The sequence below is a fragment of the Babylonia areolata genome, chromosome 8, assembly GCF_041734735.1.
Source record: "Babylonia areolata isolate BAREFJ2019XMU chromosome 8, ASM4173473v1, whole genome shotgun sequence".
Lineage (NCBI taxonomy): Eukaryota > Metazoa > Mollusca > Gastropoda > Neogastropoda > Buccinidae > Babylonia > Babylonia areolata.
This window is the reverse complement of record NC_134883.1, coordinates 14196963-14205309: the sequence shown is the minus strand read 5'-3', so window position 1 is coordinate 14205309 and position 8347 is coordinate 14196963. Positions and strand designations below refer to the sequence as shown.

At 44.2% G+C, this 8347-nt stretch overlaps 1 protein-coding gene across 1 annotated transcript in view; it reads right to left on the bottom strand.

The window, feature by feature from the left end:
- Positions 1 to 1401, bottom strand: part of LOC143284557 (uncharacterized) — a 29033-nt gene extending 27632 nt beyond the window's left edge. Inside the window, exon 1 of the mRNA XM_076591336.1 lies at positions 1384 to 1401. The gene's annotated coding sequence lies outside the window, so the exon portion shown is untranslated. The remainder of the gene's footprint in view (positions 1 to 1383) is intronic.
- Between the last annotated feature and the right edge of the window lie 6946 nt (positions 1402 to 8347).

Below are 8347 nucleotides of genomic sequence, written 5' to 3'. Positions count from 1 at the left end.
TCCACTTTGATTTGTACACAGATATACGCATGCAGTCAAGGCCTCAGTGACTAAGCGCGTTGCGTTATGCTGCTGGTCAGGCATCTGCCTAGCAGATGTGGTGTGGCGTATGTGGATTTGTCCGAACGTGGTGACGCCTACTTGAGAAATTGAAACTGAAAACTATCTATTTATCTATTGTAAATGTGCATGAGCGTGTTTGCTCGAATGTTTTTGTTTTGTTTTAATTTTTTTTGGTTAGTTTTTGAAATCGCTCTTTTTGTGTATATGTATGTGTAAAAGATGTATGTAACGTTTCAATGCCCCCATGGGACACATGAAATATACTTCTTGCCTTGCATTGCCTTGCCGTGCACTGGCTCGTCTCGCCTTGCCTTACCTTGCCTCGCCTTGCCTCGCCTTGCCTTGCCTCGCCTTACCTTGCCTTGCCTTGCCTTGTTTTGCCTTGCCTTGCCTTGCCTTGCCTCGCCTCGCCTTGCCTTGCCTTGCCTTGCCTTGCCTCGCCTTGCCTTGCCTTGCCTTGCCTCGCCTCGCCTTGCCTTGCCTCGCCTTGCCTTGCCTTGCCTCGCCTTGCCTTGCCTTGCCTCGCCTCGCCTTGCCTTGCCTTGCCTTGCCTCGCCTTGCCTTGTCTTGGCTCGCCTCGCCTTGCCTTGCCTTGCCTTGCCTTGGCTCGCCTCGCCTTGCCTTGGCTCCCCTCGCCTTGCCTTGCCTTGCCTTGCCTTGGCTCGCTTCGCCTTGCCTTGCCTTGCCTTGCCTTGCCTTGCCTCGTCTTGCCTTGCCTTGCCTCGCCTTGCCTTGCCTTGGCTCGCCTCGCCTCGCCTTGCCTTGCCTTGCCTTGCCTTGGCTCGCCTCGCCTTGCCTTGCCTTGCCTCGCCTCGCCTCGCCTCGCCTCGCCTTGCCTTGCCTTACCTCGCCTCGCCTCGCCTCGCCTTGCCTTGCCGTAGCAGTGAATTAATATCTACTCTGCCTACAATGGGCATACGAAGGTTGGTACCTCTCACTCCTGGGTGGTGTGAAGAAAATCGGATCAAAGTGCCTTTCCCAAGGACACACCCATCCCCATGCCGAAACGGGGCCTCAGAGCTCTGATTAGTTTTGATTTTGGGCAGACACTTTTGAAATTTATCTATTTATTCATTGATTTATTGGTTTATTCATTGATTCATTTATTTATTCATTCATCTATTTGTTTATTTTAATTAATTAATTAATTAATTAATTTATCATTAATTATTTATGTACAATAAACATATCAAGAGTAACAACAGATAACAACGATAACAGCGACAGCAACAATGAATGCCATTTTGCCACCATCGATGACTCATTCACCAGAAAAAACAAAACAAAACAACCGAACTCATAATATACACATGGCTTTACCATCACCGCTGAGATCGACGAAACTATATGACGACCACAAAGGCGTTGCAAGTGACACCCCACTGCTGTCGTCTGCAGCGTCGCTCGATTTCCCTATTTCTGCTGCAATGTCAGCATGCTATCTCTGCTTCCATCTGCAGTTGTCGGAGGGTTGGGGATATGTGTCTGTGTGTGTGTGTGTGGGGGGGGGGGGGGGGGGGGGGGGGGGGGGCGGGGGGTTGGAAGTGGGTGGGTCGGGGAGGGAGGTTGGGGGGGGGGTGGGGGTGATAATTCTAGCTGCAAGGAACATTACGGGCTGGGCGTAAGTGTGGGGTTGATTGTGATCAAAGTGGGTGACGAGAGAAATGCTCTTCTCGCTTTTCTGGTAATGGGCGCCCCTCACCAGTCTCTCACGCATAGCAAGGGGTGGGGTGGGGGGGTGGGGGTGGGGGCATGAATGAGCACACACACACACACACACACGCACGCACACACACATATTCACACACACACGCACATATATTCACACAAACATACACACACACACACACACACACACACACACACGTACACACACACACACACATTCACCGATACACACATACATACACAGAGAGAGAGAGAGAGAAGAGGGGTACATAATGTTCCTTGCAGCTAGAATTATCACCCCCACACCCCCTCCAAACCTCCCTCCCCGACCCACCCACATCCACTCCCCCCCCCCCCACACACATATCCCCAACCCTCCTTAAATCTATCTGACCCATCCTTTTATAATAAACATATGACTCTTGAATGAAAGAAAAGAAATGAAAAGGAAAAAAAAAGGTAGCTTAAAGGTCCCATAACCTTTACAGCCGTCGAGGGGCAGTGAGTTACACACACACACACACACACACACATATATATATGTATATATATATATGTATAAGGCATTCAGAGTTAAGAGTTACATCCTAGAGTGCTGACAGTTCATCAGAGCAGAACGACATGAATCTGACATAGTAACTCTTATCAACAAGTGCTCCTGTGACTCTTTGAGTGAATGAAAAGAAAAGAAAAGAAAATAGAAAAAAAGTAGCTGAAGGTACCACAGCCTTTACAGGGTTCGGGGCAGTGAACTTATATCCACTGTGTCCAGGGCTGGGCACAGGAAGGCGGGACCCCAATCAACCCTCTACTTCTGGTGCCGCTGCAGCCTTGATTAATCTTCTCCGACCTATGTCAGGTATCCAGTCACACCCATAGACATATATATGTCAGCAGCGTCGTGGGGCCCAGTATGTAGGAGAAACAAGGAATACACTAAGAACACGTTCCTACCTCCACAGGACACACATCCTGCAGAACACCGGCACCCATGTCACCAGACATTTGATTGATTGATGTGGATACTTATATAGCGCCTATCCTCGGTCAGAGACCAAGCTCTAAGCGCTTTACATACACGGGGACATTTGCACCACAGGCTGCCTACCTGGGTAGAGCCGACTGACGGCTGCCACTGGGCGCTCGTCATTCGTTTCCTGTGTCATTCAATCAGATTTCAGACGCACACACATACACACTCAGACAGACATGTAACATTTTACGTGTATGACCGTTTTTTGTTTTTTTTAATTTATCTACCCCGCCATGTAGGCAGCCATACTCCGTTTTCGGGGGTGTGCATGCTGGGTATATTCTTGTTTCCATAACCCACAGAACGGCTGACATGGATTACAGGATCTTTAACGTGCGTATTTGATCTTCTGTGTGCGCATACACACGAAGGGGGTTCAGGCACTAGCAGGTCTGCACATATGTTGACCTGGGAGATCGGAAAAATCTCCACCCTTTACCCACCAGGTGCACCGAGATTCGAACCTAGGACCCTCAGATTGAAAGTCCAGCGCTTTAACCATTCGGCTATTGCACCCGTCAATGCACATTTCAATGCAAAAGATCATTCACTGTGTGACATGAAGTGCATGCCCATAGAGCAGGTCCTCACAGATAACCACGCTCACAGACACACAAGGGAAGATTTCTGGATCAGCAAACTCAGGGCGTTCTATCCTCAAGGCCTCAACACTCTCTAATTCTCATGAAGGTAGGGAGGGAGAGAGAGGGAGAAAAGGCAGGGGGTAGGAAAAACGAGAGGGGGGAGGAGGGGGGGCGGGGGGGGGGGGGGGGGGGGGGTAAGGGGAGGGGGAGTTTGAAGGAAGACGAACTGGATTCAGTCTGAATTTGACGTCATTGTAGAAACACGTCATTGCAGTGATGACGTATTTCTATAATACGTCACTTTCATTCACAAGCATTGAGGAAGGCAACCGCCGAAATATGTGCTGTCGGACAGTGTTGTTGTTTTTTGTTTTCTTTTTTATCATCATCATCATCATCTCTCTCTCTCTCTCTCTCTCTCTCTCTCTCTCTCTCTCTATATATATATATATATATATCTGACAATACTCGCATAATCAGCGTCCGAACATTTAGATATTTTGCAGACTTGATAATACCCTAAGGTTACTGTGAAAAATTTCAATGAATTCGGTTTCTCTATCGCTGAGAAAATGCTTGTCCAAAAGCGGTTCACTTTTTTGGGGGGACACCCGATATATATATATATATATATATATATATATATATTGTGTGTGTGTGTGTGTGTGTGTATACTATTCAGCCATCTGCGCATTCACAGATAGATTCATGAGCATCCTCCCCCACCCCACCACCACCCTCCCCCCATCCCCCAGCTGGATGACAACGATGGTCATCCTCGATCTCGATGGACACACCACTATATATATATATATACATATACATATCAGTGGTCACACCTGGCTGGAGTTAGGAAAACCGGAGTAAAGTGCCTTTCCCAAACACACAACACAACACCATGTTGAAACGGGGGGCCTCGAACCCAGATGTGTTGCATGGTGAACACCGCGCTTTCTTTTATCAAAATACAGTGTGTCACAATGTCTGGCCTGGAGCCAAGTGTTCTACTAACACACTGCGCCAAAACCCTTGGGGTTAAAAAGGAAATCAATAGGAACCGCTATATGTTAAGTGAAGAAAATAGGTGAGAGTGAAGTGGGCCACGAAAAAAATTCCTAGGCAAAGTTCTGGACGGTTTTTTAATTTTTATTTTATATATATTTTTTTAAACCTCGATGTATTCATTTTGTTGACACCCATGTTGCGTGAATTTGTCTTCGGCAATTTTTGGTTCTGTTTGCCGCTTCAGGTCCAAATATCGAAAGCTTTTTGTCTGTCTGTATTCATAGGCCATGTACACACACACACACACACACACACACACACATATATATATTGTCATTTTTTTCAGATTTCGTTTTCACCCCCTCAGAGAGAAACTGACGATTTGTCGTAAATTTATGTGTAAGACATGGTTATACGCCAAGTTTGATGATAATAATAGTAGTAGTAGTAGTAGTAGTAGTAGTAGTAGTAGTAACAATGATGATAATAATAATACTTATAGTGATGATGACGGTGACGATGATGATAATAATGATAACAATAATAATATAAGAAGAAGTGCTATATCCAAAAACAAAATCGTCCTTGCACATAACATAGGGCCTATGGCGCTTAACAACGAAAGAGTAGTTGCCATGATCACATACAGAACTGATTTTGCACACACACAATCACACACACACACAAACACACACGCACTTTAAAGAATGAATACGAGCAAGGCACAAATTAAGTAATCAACGTATTCAACCGAGCGGATCTTTTCAACCATTTTTATTTTCTTTTTCACACACACACACACACACAAATGTCGACAGCAACTAACATGACAAAAAAAAATCTCACTTACGTTTTCAGCAAACTGCTAGTACATATTAAGCTGCTCACATATTTCTCTTTTCGAAGCACCATACTTTGTGTAGTTCAAACGGAGAGCTTTTTTTTTCACGGTGGAACTATTGTAGATAAAAAAACAACAAAAAACAAAACGATTTCATGATCTCTGAAACTGTTTTACATACTCTCATTTATTGCCGCTGTAAACTGCTTGATATACTCCCATTTATTGCCCCTGTAAATTGATATTATTCCCATTTATTGCCAAAGTAAACTGCTAAATATCCCCCCCCCCCCCACTTCATAAACACCACACACACACTACACACCCATGCATGTACACACGCATAGATACATACACTACACTACACATCCAACATCACTCAAAGTAATGATGAGGGTGGGGTGGGGAGGGGTAGTGGGGGGTGGGGGGGGGGGGGTGAGAGAGAGAGAGGGGGGGAGTGAGAGAAAGTGAGAAACAAGATAGAGATGCAGAGAAAAAAGAGAGAGATGCACAGAGAGAGAGAAAGAGAGAGAGAGAGAGAGAGAGAGAGATGCGCACAAAAAGACCCATTCAACATTCATTTATGTCACGAGTTTTATTTATCTGACTGATATTGCAGGATAATGCCCTCACCACATGATGAGATAGTATGTATATCTTTGTGTGCTAACATATTCTCAGTCTGAAATCCCCAAAGAGTTTTCATGGCTGATTTTGGTCCACCATGACCTCGAGAATACCAACTTCACCCACAGTAGTAATCATGACATAAATGTATCGTTCTTTGAAGTAAAATCAAAATACTGAGTTTAATACTTTAAACAAAAACAGACTTTTCAATGATTTAAAATGAAAACTGTTTAACAGACAGCAACTGATAAAACAAAACGAAACCCTAACAACAGTAATTTTGATGTTAATGATAATGATGACCATGGTGATGATGGTGGTTTTACTTACAATGTACACCCAGTGCTTTTTTTTGTTGTGTCCTTCACTTAACAAAATGTCATGTTCATCAAGATCTGCACTATTGTCTAGTTTATGACCAAACACAAGATGTCATGTCCAACCAGACACTTAATTTTGACCCAAGTAAATGTGTCAAGATGACACACTGACACGTATTTGCAAAGTGTGCACACTGAAATGCACACCCCACCTCTCTGTTGAACCTGTTTTTACCGGAACACACAGTACATTCTATATGCAGGTGCAGAAATAACAATTAATCACACTGGCAGACATATGCAAAGTCAAGACACTGAAATGCACACCCCACTCCTCTGCCGAACCTGTTTTAGCAGAATACCCAGTACTTTCTATATGCAGGTACTCAAGTAACAATCAATCACAGGTATATACAAGGTTTGTACACTTAGATGCATACCACACCTCTCAGAAGAACCTGTTTTACCAGAATACACAGTGCTTTCTATTTGCAGGTACAGAAATAAAGTCTCACTAGCGCAATAGCCGAATGGTAAAAGCATTGGACTTTCAATCTGAGGGTCCTGGGTTCGAATCTCGGTGGCGCCTGGTGGGTACTTTTCTGATCTTCCAGGTCAACATATGCGCAGATCTGCCAGTGCCTGAACCCCCTTCATGTGTATATGCACGCAGAAGATCAAATACGCATGTTAAAAATCCTGTAATCCATGTCAGCGTTCGGTGGGTTATGGAAACAACAAACTACCCAGCATGAACATCCCCGAAAACGGAGTATGGCTGCCTACATGGCGGGGTAAATAAACAAAACTGTCATACACATAAAATGTTAAATGTTACAAGTTTGTCTGAGTGTGAATGTGTGCGTGCCTGAAATCTGACTGAATGACACAGGAAACGAATGATGAGCGCCCAATGGCAGCCGTCATTTGGCTCTACCCAGGTAGGCAGCCTGTTGTGTAAATGACCCCGTGTTTGTAAAGTTCTTGGAGCTTGGTCTCCGACCGAGGATAGGTGCTATATAAGTATCATATCAAGTCATGTAACAATGGCAGTTTTTTGCAACGTGTGGACATTAAAACGCATACCTCACCTCCCAGTAGAACCTGTTTTACCAGAATACACAGTACTTTCTATTTGCAGGTACAGAAATAACAAGTCATTTAACACTGGCAGTTCTGTGCAACATGTGCACAATAAAATGCATACCTCACTTCCCAATATAACCTGTTTTTCCAGAAACAACAACAACAGTGCTTTACACAAGCATGTACAGAAATAACAAGTTATCACAACAACAGTTATTTTCTATTTTCTTCTGTTCGTTCATTCATTTACTAAAGATAACACTGGCAGTGGAAAGGAGATAGTGTTCTAGATCTGTAATCACATGAACAAACGTATATACAAAGCTATGTGATGTTTAAGTCTAATAAAGAATCACAGATGCGTTATCAACATTTTATTCCAGCTTGGATGAGGGACCAGGTTTCAGCTGAAGACATTTTAAGTGGAGTGGTGGCCTAGCGGTCGTGTACCTGCCAAGGAAGTGAGATGATCTGAGCGCACGGGATTGATTTCCACATGCACACTCACCGCTATTTTCTCCCCCTCCACCAGACCTTGAGTGATGGTGTGGACATCAGTACTTTGGGTGGCATTATAAACCGAGGTCCCATGCGCATCATGCACTTAATGCCTGTAAAAGAACCCACAGCAACAAGGGGTTGTCCCTGGCAAAGTTCTGTAGAAAAATCCATGTTGCAGGCAGTAAAAAAGGTGGCACTGCACTGTAGCAACATGCTCTCCCTGGCAAGAGCCGCACAAATTTCACACAGAAAAACCCGTTGGACCACACACACACACACACACACACCACACCATGCCAAAAAAAGCAGCTTCAAACCATGATCACATGTGAACACTGGATCAGAAGTCTAACGACTAACCCATTCTGCATGTCACCCTCCACGCAAATAAATCCTGATATTAGCTGAATTTCAGATGTGGGTAAAGAAGACCTGTATTTCTGATTAATACTGTGTGCAAACTGATACCCCGTGTGACATGCATCAAATCAAACGTGCAACTGAGTCTCCTTTCCACTCCTTGCTAACTTTTAATCTTTTTAATTTTTTTTTTAATTTTAATTTTTTTTTATAAAGCTTCTCTTCTTATGTACTAGTTTAGATGCTCAGTCAGTGT